The 14,488-nt window shown below is 29.0% G+C and overlaps 1 long non-coding RNA gene across 1 annotated transcript; it reads right to left on the minus strand.

The window, feature by feature from the left end:
• Positions 1-10,750: 10,750 nt before the first annotated feature.
• On the minus strand, positions 10,751-13,472 carry LOC113784422 (uncharacterized). Its single transcript, XR_003470476.2, has 2 exons — positions 13,318-13,472; positions 10,751-11,102 (listed from the first exon to the last, which is right to left on the minus strand). It is a non-coding gene; the product is annotated as an uncharacterized lncRNA (long non-coding RNA).
• Between the last annotated feature and the right edge of the window lie 1,016 nt (positions 13,473-14,488).

Genomic DNA, 14,488 nt, shown 5'->3' on the forward strand with positions numbered 1-14,488 from the left:
AAAGTTGAACACCTCATACAATGTACACACATCAGCCAACAAAACACATTCAGAGCCTAAAGAAGGAAAAAAAAATGATATCAAATCTTGAAGGTGATTTATATCTCTTGTTTATCAACCTTCAACAACTCTACCTCCAGCACTAAATGTGGACTGGTATGCCGCAATTGAGATTGGAATAGCAAGTACATCAACAACCATCTTAAACAAGATCTTATATTTCATGTTGTTGTTTCTCCACCAGTCCAAAGCACTAAAAGATTTAGTGTTAGGAACGTAAATACCTTCATCAAGATAATCTTGTAATTCTGATTTTATTGGATGCACATTTTCACTTTCACGTGAAATGCTCAAAATTTCGTCAAAATTTCTCTTTGGAGGATGATAAATTATTATTATCTAAATTAACAACCGAAGACGAAGACTCTTCCAAACATAAAGCTACATACTTATCGTGTAATTCTTTCAATGAACTCTTGACTTTCTTTATATTCTCATCAACAACTTCTTTAGATTTATATATTAAGGGAAAACATATATGCACCATATGAAATTGGCACCTAGGATCCAAAACACTAGCAATAGCCATCTACATATTACACTCCCCTCAATATTTGTCAAACTTTATTTTCATTGGACCTACCATTTCTTTCATAAAGAGATCTTTGTCTTCAACAGACTTATCAAGTATTTGTTTAACCTTCCAAACTTCTGCTAAATACAAATTTACAGTCGGATATTCACTACCTACATTTAAAATAGTAGTGATATTAAACACTTCAAAGAATAATAAAGTGACATAAAAAAGTACAAAAATAAAGAGTTGATAAACTACACGAGATCACATGAATTGCACAATTAAATACTTCTAACAGCTTACAAACTTTCTCAACTTTATTCCATTCTTCAAGTGAAGGGGCATGATCATAATAAGGCTTTTTTTTTTGTAGGCTACAAAGGCCATCTTAAATTTCAAAGCAGTTGACAACATATTAAAAGTTGAATTTCATCTTGTTGGAAAATAAATGACGAGTTTCCTTTCTTTTATGCGCTTTTGCTCGAACACATCACAAAATGCCTCTGGTCTTGCATCGTTGTGGTTAATATATTTGACATTCACGAATATTGAAAATGGTATCCTTAGTTTTACTAAGGTCGTCTTGCACTAAGAAATTCAATATGTGTGCACAATATCAAACATGAAACAAAGAACCACCAAGGATTAACATACTACTTAGAGATAAATTATCTTTGAGACATCTTAAACATGAATCATTGTAAGAAGCATTATCAACAAATACTGAAAAAATTTATTTTCAATCCCCTAAGTTTTCAAACATTTATATATAGCATCATCCACATCAATATCACGCCTTAGAGGAGGCACTGTCACAAAACTCAAACCTCTTTTTTGAAGATTACATCCTACATAAATGAAATGTCATGTGATAACCATATATTCAACTACTTGATGGTTAGATTTCCACATATATGTAGTTAACCTAATTTTTCTCACACTTTCTAAAAGTTTCTTCAAAATTTTTGTTTCCATCTCAAATAGCACCAAACAATCACTTCTTGTTGTTTTATGAGTAATCTTATGAAAATAAGAGTTTGCATATTGGAAGCCCACGTCGAAATGTCGTCCTCGACAACACTAAAAGGATATTTGTGAACCATGACACTAGTTGCAATTATTTCCCTCATCTTTTCGTTAGAGTATCTAACACCAAGACTAATAAAAGGGTTACTTGACTTCGATGGCGGAAATGGAATGACAACTTGTCTTATTTCAGCAGTCGTCTGCAACTTCTTTTGATTGCAACCTCTAACATGTCTTTTCAAATGACTAGTGCTAGCTCTTGGTCCTCCAGCAAACAATTTTAGTTTACAATATCTACAAACTATTTTCCTCGCACCTTTAGAGATTTCAACTTCATCAAAATCATTCCAAACAAGTGATGTTTTTTCCCTCTTTCTCCCAATAATTGGACGTTTGTTTTCTAAAGCGATGTCATTTTCAATTGCATGTATGTTAGCTTCTACTTGAGTTGAACCTATATGTATATGTTCGATGACCTCATTATTAGTCATACGGGTAGATTGAATTGGTTCACTTTTTCTAAGAGATAAGACATTTGCTGAACAAAATAAAAATGTAAAATAAAATATATTATACAATTATACTAAGTAGCATAATGAAAATAAAAGAAATACAAGATAGTGCTTTTAAAAAATAACATTAAAAAAGATTATTAATAACCAAAAGATCTAAAAATAACATAATGATAGTAAGCAGTATAATATTGACACATTTCTTAAATTCATCTAAGCATGACATCAATCCCACAAAGCCTTCTAACATGGGTCTTACACAGACAAACTTATACATATTATGTTGTAATCAGATTAAGTAATAGTATAATAATATTATTATCAACTTTGAAACACTTTTAAAGGGACCACGCCTAGTTTATGTATTTCTTTACTATTTTTTTACAAATCCACATATAATGTGGTGATCAAATTTATTTTTACTTACAAAACCTAAAATTACAGCAACTTCGATGGAGTTTCTAGAAGATTTTTATGAGTTTTTACAAAAACTAGCTTTACTAAAGGAATACAAAGATAAAAGAAGAAAAAAAAAATAAGGTTTTGAAGTAGTAAATATTGAAATCTTACCTCTACCATAACTCGAAGTCTTGAACAGATTCAATAGGATTTTTGTTTGATTTGCTTCCTTTAGTCAATTATAATTGTAAACAATTAGGGTTTCCAAGCCTTATATACTGATAATATATGTATATATAAAGGTATCAAATAAATAGTATTGGTTTTTAAATAAAATCAATTTTGCTTACATACTTACAAATGGAGCATGTAACCTGGATAGAAATTAGAAAGAAAGGTATCAAATAAATAGTATTGATTTTTAAATAAAATCAATTTTGCTTACATACTTACAAATGGAGCATGTAACCTAGATAGAAATTAGAAAGAATGGTTACAAATGTAGCGTGGAATGAATGGAGAATGACAATTCGCAAGTTACATAGTATAATAATTAATAATAATAATAATAATAATAATAATAATAATAATAATAATAATAATAATAAAATGAATGTTGGTTATAAAGTTGTTACTTTCAAAAAAATTTGTTGTTGCATGAGAATAGGTATAATAGACTTTTTTATAAGTCTAAGTCTGATTTATTTAAAATAATAAAATTTACAAAAAGTCTGAACCTAGTGTTTTTATTAATCAGGTCAGATCAGACCATAAGTATGTCAGGCTCCTAATGGACGACATAGCTTATTCTCACGCTTATACACTAAGATTAAAAAAAACATTATTTTTACATTAAAAAAATGGGAAATTACAAACAACTTCGACCATGACAATTATCAAACATAAAAACTAACAATTTTCTAATTCTACCTACCTTTATCTGTCTCATTGTGTAGCTTATGTTGTTATCCTCTCTGCAAGTTGCAACAAATCTTGAAGGATTCTTTACGGTGGTATAATTTTTTTGTGATCACTAATTTTTGTTAAATAGTAATAATGTCATTGTTGCATGTAAAATTAGTTGTGCATTATAGTCCAAAATAAATAATAAAGTGCAATTAAAGTATCATTTTGACGATGATTGATTATGTCACTTATTTTAATATTTTTTAGACAAAGAATTTGTTTATTATATAAATAAAAATGATCTCATTTTAGTAACAATTTTCAGATAATTTTATGATTAAAAATGGAAAGTTTAGCAAGAGACATTGGTTCTAATTTCATATGACATGGGGTTTTTAAGGATTTACCTTTGTTATAATTTTGTTTGCATGTGCTAATATGTAGTAGCATAATATATCATTCATAGAACCAATTTGTCTTTAGGGATTTTCCAACTCACTCATCATGATAATCAATGAGTTATTATCATCCCTTGGTTCACACGATAAACATCATATCATGCTACACTTTATTTTAGCAAATCAATTTTCCAATGAACTTAAATATTTTATTGACCATTTAACATTAATATATTTTCAAAACATATTAACTTAATTCATATTAAATCAAATATTTTCCATCTTTATCATTTTTTAAATTTAAAAGGCTAGCATTAAAACCTAAGTGAAAATTTAAGTTTTAAAGATTGGATTAAAACAACTTGTTTAAGAGGAAGCTAATCACAATACAACATACTAAAAATGCAAACTTCACTATAAACTCATTAATTTTTAACTACAAAGAGTTTTAGCTCATATTGAGCTTAAATATTAAAAAGTAAAAATGGTAAAACACCAAAGAATTCATTACAACACAAACCAATGTAGAAATGAAAGATAGAAAGAGAAAATATGAGCTACAATATTGTTGGCAGCAAGAACAACCAACATCAACAATAGTGCAACCTCCTATCACTCCAAATCTTCAAGAATCAAAGAGAATGGCTCCAAAATGAGTTGATAATGGAACATGATAATGGATTGTAGTGAGAGACAATGTAATATGAGTATTAGAGTTGGTGGAGGTGCTGAAAATTAGGCATCATTTAAATCATATATCTAATTTGATTCTCATGCGATTGTAGTGAGTAATCATTTGACTTTAAGTCATTACGATCTCTACATGAGTCCAATATGTGATATTGGATCTACTGATTTCATGCATCTATTCTAGGATCTAGAAATAAATAATTGAACATTGGAAGTATGAAATATATTGTGACTAGTGTTTAATTAGACATTTGAACAAAAGAACAATTACAGCACAATAAATAGCGACCCCTATAAGGTTTAAATCGTATCACCGATTTCTCGTGATTTGAGTAACAATGATGTTTCACTAAATTCCAATCATAGTTTTATAATAATTAATATTATTATCATTTCACGAAGAACTTATAAATGTCACACACATAAAGTATTGATAGCGAAACAAATGATTAAATTAAATAAGATTTAATTTAATTAGATGTTAATCGTATTAAATGTGATTTAATACATTAACAATTTAAAATTAATGTTTCATTGTAGTTTTAGTCTCATATTTTTACCAATTCACGAAATTGGTCCCCATATTTTAAAATATGTCAGTTTTCGTCATTCATTCTAATTTTTTAACTAAAAAATAGCGATGTGACATGGTTAAAATAATGTGGCGTATGCTACAAGTAGAATAATTAACATTCATGAAATCACAATAAAACCATATAAAAACTTAACTTTCAACTTCATAAATTTTTCATTTTTGTAATTTAATTAGTGAATATAAATGGTTTTATATCATGAATCACATGTCACATCATTTAAATACGTCATATCATCATTTTTTAGTTTAAAAATATGAGAGACAAAAAATGTTGACTTTAAAATAAGGAGACTAATTTCTTGAATTGGTAAAAATAGAGGGACAAAAACTGCAATAGCCTAAAATTTATTTAACTAAATATAATTTGTTTAAATAAATGAGGGTTCATAATTAATTTCATTTAATATGATTTAATTTAATTAATAGTTTATATTTAATTAGAAGAGTTTAATTAAATATATAATCTTTTAGGACTACTTTTGGGTTGGACCCAAAATAAGATGTTGCAGCTAAAACATCACTAGAAGGGGGGTTGAATAGGGATTTTGTTGTTTTAAAAAAGTTTCTCACATGTTTTGAAATGTTATCCTCTCTGAGAGGATGCGAACCCGATAATGGTAATTTAAACCTTTAAATTTGAGTTGAGTAAAAGAAAGAGAGAATTTAGAGAATGACACACACAACTTTTATATTGGTTCACCCAATGAAGGGTACGTCCAGTCCTCACACACTTGTGAGATTTTACTAATGATCAAACTGATTAACCTCTCACAGATGTTGATTACACTTTGTGTATTCTTTAGCCTCACCAAGCTTACAATCTTGTTTCTTACAAGTTCCAACTATTTCCAAGTGTAACTCACATGGAAATTACAAAGTGATATGGGTATGATAGTTTCTCTTTGCTTAAACACTTTCTAAAAATATATTTCAATAATCTAGTGTAGGATTATAGAAAGTATGAAGAGAGGATGAAAATTGCTCTTGATAGCTTTAAGATACTTGATCTTTTTATGCAATCTTGTTGTGTGTTGATGATGAAGAGCATATTGCCTTTAATTGAGACTTTGAGATGCCCTTTCCAAATGACAAATGTTTTATGACTGTTGGGGTCTTCAATCAAAAAGTTCGAGGTCTTTCTTCATATTTACGAGATTTCTATCCAGCTGTCCTTGGACTGGTTCAGTCTATCCTCTTGCACGAGGTTCAAAACTCCTAGGAAATTGGTCATGAGTTGTCATTTTCTTTTTCCTTTCTTCAAGACATGTAAGAGCTATATTTTTGTCTTGTTATCTACTGTCTTTTTGTAGGTTGATGCTGGGTCATTTTCAGCATGTGAGAGAGATATGCTGGGTCGCTTTCAATAATGTTGACCATAGACCATATCCTCTAACCTAATATAATTCGTCCTCGTACCTATTCAATCTGCCATCTGACTTCTTTATTTTGAATGCTTTATTTATTCATTTTTTAATACTGATTTATCTTCTCTTAATGAATAAAAAACATTTGTTTTAGTGATGATGAGTATTTTGCAACTTTGAAGCTTCATCCTCTTACGAGGTCATCCTCTCGTATTCCAATCCTCCAGATTTAAATCAAATTTTTCTCCTCTTTGTCTTAATGATTAATAACCTATTTTCTTATATGAATTCACTCAAAAGCACAGATTAGTCATTAACCATAATCATAATCTTTTAAATAATTTTGTTATCATTAAAACTATTTGAGAGAGATTTTTTGTCAACATAAGAGTCTTAGAGTTTTAGTAGCTCATTCTCTATAAATAAAAGAAAAACACATTTCCCAAGTAATACTAATTGCTTGACCCTCACATAATGGCTAGCACCACATTTCATTTTTTATTCGCATGGAATACGTAGAGATGTTAATAATTTTGGGTTGGTGATCAAAGTTAAAGCACGCTCAAGATAAATGCTTCATGTTGGTGATTTGTATCTTCTTCAATGCTTCAAGAGACAAACATATGAACTCATTGTGAATCTCGTAGTTCTAAGTGATCTTGGTAAAAGGAAAATTTCTGCTCTTGAGAATAATTTTAATTTTTTTTATAAATAATTTATCTTTTGATTCTCCAACAATGTACACAACCCAAAAGTCAAAAGAAACATATGCTATTTAGTTCAGACTTAAACTTACATCAACACAATGTGATTTTGTAATTTAAACCTAATATTCAAAAAATCATTTCAAAAATATTACATATGAACCATTGCATAATACTATTAAAAAAAAGGTCATAAAATATCTTAAATATCATAAATGTTGTGATCATTGTGTCTGTGAATACTAAAATAAAGTTGTTGGTGGTTCATGACCACCTTTTATCTTTTTTTTTTCTTATGCGGTCTTTGGCTTGTTTTATTGTCTCATCTTTTCCTTCACACACAAATGCATTGATTCTCCAGTTTCCTTTTTTCTCTTTTATGATATCAGTTTTTTCTACCTTTTGAAATTTTTATAGCAGCTACACTTTTACCCATTGCATGTGCTACTGTTGTGACAAAACAAGCCAAAGAAATCTCTATATGGTCTAAAACAAACACCTAGAGCATTATACGATAGACTTAGTAATTTATTGCTTAAAAATAACTTTGGAAGAGGACATATAGATAATACACTTTCTAGAAAATCAATAGGAGATGACATTCTTATTATTCAAATTTATGTTGATGGTATTATTTTTGGATCTACTAATGTCACTATTTGTCAATAATTTTCTAAATTGATGCAGCTTTAATTTCAAATGAGTATAGTGGGAAAGCTTAAGTTCTTCTTAGGGATACAAATTCAGCAAAGTCAAAAAGGTATGTACATTCACCAACCTAATTATACAAAAGAGCTTCTTAGGAAGTTTAAGATGAAAAAGTTGTCCAATAACCCTATAGAGCAATGATAGGATCCCTACTTTACCTTACTGCTTCTAGACCTGACATCATGTTTAGTGTATGTGTATGTGCAAGATTTCAAGCTGACCCTAGGGAATCACATTTAACTGATGTTAAGAGAATCCTTAGACACCTAAAAGGCACTACCAACCTTATCTTGTTCTACAAGAAATCTCCTAAGTACAAATTTAGTGGACAATGTGATTCAGATTATGATGGAGATAAACTTTAGAGAAAGAGCACTAGTGGCAACTGTACCTTTTTAGCTGCCAACTTAATATCTTGGTCAAGTAAGAGACAAAACACTATTGCAATGTCAATAACATAGGCTGAGTACATTTTAGCAACTGACTGCAGTTCTCAACTACTTTGGATGAAACATCAACTTAAAGACTACAAAATTCTAGAATCCAACATTCTCATATATTGCGATAACACTTATGTCATTTGTTTAACCAAAAACCCTATATTACATTCTAGAGCTAAACACATAGAGATCAAACACTACTTCATTGGGGACTTTGTTCAAAAAAGGGTACTAAACATTCAGTTTGTAGACACTAAAAACCAATGGACTCACATATTCACCAAACCACTACCTGAGGATAGGTTTGACTTCATCAAGAAAAACTTAAACCTTACCTTCATACCTAACTGATATTCTGATAACTTCAAAGTAGTTTAACTTTACATTAGTTTTTATATTTTTTTATAATATTATATTCATGTTATTATACACACACACGCGCGCGCACACACACACACACACAGATATATATATATATATATATATACAAAAAAAAGGTTTTCTTTCTAGTCTTTTTGTCTGATGATAAAAGGGGGGAGAAAGATTTTTGATAATGTTGGGAGAAAAGGATACTAAGACTTAGGGGGAGCCCTAAGTTAGGGAGAGTCAAAGAAATATAAAGAAAATTTGTTACCAAAAATAAGTTTTGTCATCGTCAAAAATTGGGAGATTGTGGGAACCAAGTTGGTTTTATATGTAGAATAATGATGTTAACAAAAGTATTTTATGAGAAGAATATAATTGACTTCAAATAGTATGAAAGAAGATTCATGTTTTTGAAGAAAATCAAAAATAAGATTTGATTCAAATTATAATTGAAGAAAATCTAAAATAAGATTTGATTCCAAATTATAATTGATGAATATCTAAAATAAGATTTGGATCAAATTTATAATTGAAGAAAATCTTTGATCAAGTTGGAAAGAAAATATGGTCAAGATTTGATCAAGATTGGAAGAAGATTTAATTTAGATTTGAAGAAGATTTAATCAAAGATTTGAAGAAGATTTGATCAAGATTTAATTAAGATTTGAAGAAGATTTAATTAAGATTTGAAGAAGATTTAATCAAGATTTGAAGAATATTTGTAGAAGATCAAAATTTATCTACAACAAAATATGAATAGTTCCTTTTATATCTAATTCCGATAGTGGTTTAGTTCCTTCTTCAATCTGGAGTTGTCAGGTTATTAGGAGAAGACTTAGCTTGTAAGGTCAAGATGGTTAGTTCATCAAAAGTCTGGGGTTTTCAGACTGTTTGAGAAGACTGACTTTGAGGGTCAAGTATTTTGTAATTCAAGGTAATTGAATTAGTGGATTAAAGCCTTCTGAATGAGGGGACTGGATGTAGTCAAGTTAGTGGTGAACCAGGATAAATTTGTGTCAAATTATTTATGCTTTCATTGTTTACTACCTTTGAATCTGATTGCTTCTTATCCAAGTAATTCATAAAAACCAACCAACTGTCATCAAATTAGCAAAAAGTTATCAACTTTGTCAAATACAATTCAACTTCTTTTTACGTGTTTGCACCTTCAATTGTAATATGAGTGTATATATAGCCATTAAATTGGTTTTCATGAACAAACATATAACAAACATAACATGTACAAAAATGGATAACACATCACAAAACATAACTAGACCATAAAAATACAAATGCAATTTACAAATTCATAATATTGAGCAAAAAATATTTCTTAGTTCAATTCAATATAACACAGTTTAGTTCAAACTAATTCATTAAAAAACACGTATGTTTAGTTATGGAAAAAAAACGTGCATTAAAAAATACTCAATTCAAGAAAAAACACTCAATTTGAATTGTAATTTGGTTACCATAAAATGGTGAAGCCTATTCCCAAAATGAACTTTGTTATGCCATGTGTGGACACATACGTGACACCACAAAATACCAATCAAACCCCACTTACAAGGAACACAAATCTTTTGTAATAAATTGACCTCATAAGTATTCGTATGATAAGAGATTAAAAAATTAAAAAATTCTTCATCATCGAACTTTGTTGTTGTTCATCCTCCAACAACCCTTTGCTGCCTTTTCCAACTTTTGTTGAATTTGGTGACATATTTTTTTGTATTGAGACATTAGTTCTCTCTAGTTTACAATATCAATATCAACCGTGATGAAATGTTTTATTCCTTCAAACAATGTGATAACGAATTTATCCTTGTATTCTAATATGTTCTCGTTGAAAGTCCCACACATATTGTTCACTTGTAGGTTATATTATCCATATTGAAGAGGGCAATTGCATCATGTCCTCTCACGCTCTTTCATTTTCGTCCTTCATTTTTTGCAGGCCACTATTTCATTTTGGAACTATGATAACCCATGTTTCCAATGAAAGTTTCTGTAATACCCGATTTTTAATAGCGAAAGTGTAACTTAAAAAAACAACAACTAACACTTATGGATAAAATATTCATAATCGTCCTTCACGTTTAAAATCAAAGTAAATGATGTAACTGTAAAATTCTTTTCCAAAACGACAAATTATAAAAAAAATGATTTTGACACAACTAACTTACTCATAGTCGAACAATTCGCATTATAAAAAAAAAAATAGTCACTACTGTTTCAAATAAAGAATTTCCATTGCAACAACAACATTCCAAGAAGGATGTGAAAATAAATAAAACCCTAAGTCGAGCTTGAAACTCACTATTTCCGATCGCCAATCCAAATCATCATTTTGCCACGTCTTCGACGTTATTGCAACTCCTGCTTAACTCAAAACTCTAAGAACCTGTGGCATAAGTCTGATCCACAATAATAGTAGAACATCACGATCTAAAAACAACATATATATGAAAATACAAAACACAATGACATAACATGACATACTATCAAGTGATAAACAACACATACATATAAATATATCATCATATAACAAACATGACTCGAATGACAAATCATCCTAATGCAATGCATATATGGAAGTGCACATGATTCTGGAATTTCAAACCCTCCTAAAGAGACGTAAATCATAAATGTACAACCTCAATACAGACAAGTACTATTTATTAAGGTGCAACCACAATACAGACTAACACTCCTTAATAATTCTCGTAATGGTAACGTAAACCATCAACACTTGGAACCACCCTATGACCCATTACAGTCACCACTAACTATAAAATGTGTGAACATATTTTGACCCTTACATCAATTGTTATTTAAATGTAACTATTAAAAGACTCGACTTTTAATATTCATTAAACACTAATAATTTTTCAATACTTTTTCACATAGCATACTCATGGAATACTATCATCAATAAGATTCATAATACATAGTAAACACATATGTTATTAATTATGAATACATAATCACATCAAATATCTAAACAATCATGTGCATATTTATTCATCACTACCACATATAACATGTATAGAGACACACTCTGCATTCAAGCATATATAATATCGTTAGAAAGTGTCGTTACATCGACGAAACTTTGTTACACAAGCAACTTACATTACGTCAACATAACTTATATGATGATTTCAACAAAAACTCTCAATTTTCTTGTATTTTAAACCAATCAATTGACTTAATCAATACAAGTTTCTAAAACAACACTCCAAATGAACCCTAGGTTCGACCATTATCCAAATCAATTAGGATTTGACTTTGTCTTAGAATTTCTTACTTAATTAGATTCCCTTACTTCAAAAAGACTTTAGTTTAGGTTATTTGCAGAAAACGAATTTTAAATCCTGTTCAAAACACTTATGTCATACTTTGAAAATCTTCAAATTATTTTTCAAAATTATAGAAGTTCAACTCAAATATTTGTCTTTGATAACTTATGATAAAATATTTTCTTTACATAATACTCTTGCATAATGCTTCTCACAAATATTTTTCTCAAAGAAGACAACTTTAAAATATCATTCTTTGATATAAAAGGAATATTTTCAAATTATCATACTCATAATTTTTTCAAACTTTCAACATTTTAAAATTCTTCAAGATTAAGGCTTTCCCAAAATTCCCAACTTGATTACCTTTAAAATCTACTCTAACATAACATAAACAAATTAGGATATCATCTTGAAATCACAAGTTACTTTAACATTTTAGTCTTTATTACATCATAAAACTTTTCTAGGGTTTTCAAACTATTTTCACAAACTAATGAATTGATCATGAACAAGTTCTATTTTCACTAAAACATCAATTTTACTAACATTTTTAAAACCCTAAAATTTTTAACAACAAATACTCTTTAGATTTCCAATCCTTTTTAAAATCAAGATCACAACCTTTTTGCACACAATAATTTTTTTTGAGATATCAAACTCTAACACTTACACTTACCTTTTTGCACACAATAATTTTATATTTAGTTCTAAATATTTTAGAATATCTTCAACAATGAAAATCATAAAAATTTAAAGATGAAATTTACTAACATAAATTCCTTTTTTGAGCAAACACCCAAAGTGTTCCTAATTTGATGTTTGCTTTAGATCTACTATCACAAGTCATGAATTTATCATATTTGTGAAGGAAAAATCATCCTAGTATAAAATCAATTTTTTTTAAAAAGTCTATAATTTTCTTTTAGATCATTTACTACAACAAGTAGATCTACAACATTAACAAAAGAGAAACAATATTTTAACATACTTCAGTTTTTGAAAACAACTTAAAATGATAAAAATCAAATTTTTCTTTTAGATCTATTATTAGAACTTATAGATACACAATATTAACAAACAAATTTTTTAAAACTAACTATATTTATTTTTCAAAAACTCAAAGTCCACTAAGTAATATTTTTTTTAGATATACTAGTATAAGAGTCAGATCTATAGCTTTTGTGAAAGAAAAATAAGTAAATAAAATCCCTTAATAAATATGTGGCCTCACGGCTTTAAGGAGGAAAATAGGAAATCAAATTTTCTCATAAAACCAATGACATCAATAGAAATAGGAGAATGAGAGGATAAATTTTGATTTACTAACCTTGTTCGAAAGATGAAAGGATTTGGAAGGAAGAAGATAAGTGTTTTTGTGTTTTTATTAGTGAGTGAGTAAAAGTGTTTTCTTTTTGTTCTTTGAGTGAGAGACAAAAAAAAAAAGTGAATTGAATGAGTGGAGGTGAAGAGATGAAATTTATAAGTGGGACAAACAAATTCATTCACTTAGAAAAATATAATAAGATCAAATTCTCGTTACAATCAATATATAAAGCTCCTATTTAAATTTTGGTGGTATTCGGAGTTTGTTAAAATTTAAATAGCGGCTATATCTTGCCCGCTTTCTTAAAAATCAGTAGAAAAATGTAACGCTCTGATTTTTAACAGTGAGAGTGTCATTTAAAAAAAAAACTTCTAAATAAAATATTCATAATCATACTTTAATTTAAATCAGAGTAAAATATTTAATTGCAAAATTCTTTTTCAAAAATGACGATTATAATCATTGTTGCATTATATAAAATTTTACTTACTTACAATCGAATAATTCACATTGATTCAAAAAAAATACAACTGTTTCAGATAAATAAATTCTATTGCTACTACAAGTCTACAACATTGCAATAAGGAATGAAGAATAAATAAAAATATAAGCTTATATTAAACTCTTACTAAGGATCCACGGGTGACATCAAGCCTAACTACTTCTGATCGCCAATCCAAAATCATCGTTTTGTCACGTCTTCGACGTTGTTGCAATTTCTGCACAACTCAAAACTCTAAGAACTTGGGGCGTAAGCCTGGTCCACAACAATAGTATAGGGTCAGGATCTAAAAACAACATCTATACGAAAATATAAAGCACAAAAGCATAACATGACATGACATCAATTAATAAATAAGCATACATATAAATATCATCATATAACAAACATGACTCGTGTGACAAACACCCTAATGTAATGCTTATATGTTAGTGCACATGATTCCATAATTTCCACATCCTCCTCGAGAGGCGTAAATCATAAGTGTACTGCCTCTCACAAACCAGTACTAATTATCGAGGTACCACCTATCACAAATCAACACGATTTACCAAAGTGCAGTCTATCACAGACCTACACAACTAAAAATCCTCATAAGGATAAGATGGACCAATCAACTCATGGAACCATCATGTGACCCATCACGGTCACCACTAACTATGAAATGCATGA

Source organism: Cicer arietinum, chromosome 8 (genome assembly GCF_000331145.2).
Source record: "Cicer arietinum cultivar CDC Frontier isolate Library 1 chromosome 8, Cicar.CDCFrontier_v2.0, whole genome shotgun sequence".
NCBI classification, from domain to species: Eukaryota; Viridiplantae; Streptophyta; class Magnoliopsida; order Fabales; family Fabaceae; genus Cicer; species Cicer arietinum.